Source organism: Arachis ipaensis, chromosome B09 (assembly GCF_000816755.2).
Source record: "Arachis ipaensis cultivar K30076 chromosome B09, Araip1.1, whole genome shotgun sequence".
NCBI lineage: Eukaryota > Viridiplantae > Streptophyta > Magnoliopsida > Fabales > Fabaceae > Arachis > Arachis ipaensis.
The window spans coordinates 8,203,730-8,205,405 of NC_029793.2; positions in this window are offsets into that span (position 1 = coordinate 8,203,730).

Here is a 1,676-nt window from a genome sequence, read left to right on the forward strand (position 1 = left end):
TTAGAGAGTAACTGAGAAAGAGAATAAAAGTTAAACATGACCTTCAAATTCAAGTAACACATTCAAAAGGCTAAGCTACTCTATTATATGACATCTATATTGTAGCACATTAATATTTTGTCGATAATCCAAAAAATTGGTTGTTTCTATCTTATTGACTTCTTAGTGATTGACCAACTACACAAGATATATATCGAATGTACACGTTATTACGCTTTTGATTTTTGGTGTGGAAGAGAGAAAGGTGTATATTAATATGGTGTGAGTAGAAGAGTGTTTTATTTGGTTATGGGATGACATAAATCGGAAGCACCGATTTGTTTGTATTGTTTTGTTTTTTAAACAAATAATCACAAATCGGACGGTCCGATTTGTGATTTTGAAAAAAAAAATTTAATGTTAAAATCGGACCGTCCGATTTTTATTTTAACAAATAAAAAAAATAAAAAATACAAATCGTACCATCCGATTTGGAGTTTACTTTTTTCTTTAAGCAAATCGGACCCTCCAAGTTGTAATTTATTTTTTTATCAAACGACCGTCCAATTTAAATAAAACACCATATAAAAAAAAACACCTAATTTTCCAATAACAATGTATTACACGTATGTTTAACTAATATAAAAAAAAATTAGCCACGTTATTACTCCAAGAAAAATTACTCTATCATTTTTAAAATGAGTTAGTAAAATTATGCATGATAAGAAGATACAAATTAAGAAAGCTTCTAGACGGTTAAATAAGATTTTACGAAAATTACTAGCTATATTTTCCTCCTAAAATATAAAAAACTTTATACATGAATATGAGTGTGCAATATGAATAAAATGCTTAATGGTGGTGACTTTTTAGTGATTACATATGATAATAAAAAGTTTCTTTGATCATGTGTATCATGACATGACATGTAATGCATGCAATGCAAAGTGGTATTTTCACGTCACATCCAATACTATAAAAGAACAAATTAAAATTCATACGCCATGTCACAAGTAGAAAGTAGAAACTGAAAAACCTCTCATCATATGTTAAGTGCGTTTCGATTTGATGTCTTTCAGACTATTCTTTTTTCCTAAACATAGAAAAAAAAAGCGCGCACACACACATTCCAGAAGAAAATTGTTCTATTTTCCAAAATTTATTAACAGGAATATTTTGTTAGAGAAACAAAATAAAAGTGATAGATTTTAACCTTGGCAGAAATTAATTATTTTTAAATTAAAATAATAAATACATCATTTATAAAATTATAAAATAAATAATAATTAATCTTTTATTTTATCGCTTTATTATCTTTCGTATTTTAGAAGATTCAAATTCTATCAAAGGCTACCAATTCGATCATTTGATGAGTTTAACGCTGACGAAATTGATGATCACAAATTCACAATCTCCAAAAGAATTTTTTATTTTATTTAAAAAAAAAATTATTCGTCATCATACCTTCAAGGGCTTCAACGAAAAATGAGTTCCAGATGTCTTGCTCTAATTAAAAAAGAGTACAAGTCTAACTAAGATGCCCAAAGAGATGTCTTTAATTGTTAAAGCAATGAATCAAGATAGAAAGCACTATTAAACTGTATGTTAAATATATCATAACAATGACAGATCAAGCCATTGGGAATGATTATTATTTTACGGTTAAAGAATTTAAGTAACGACAAAAACTCACATTA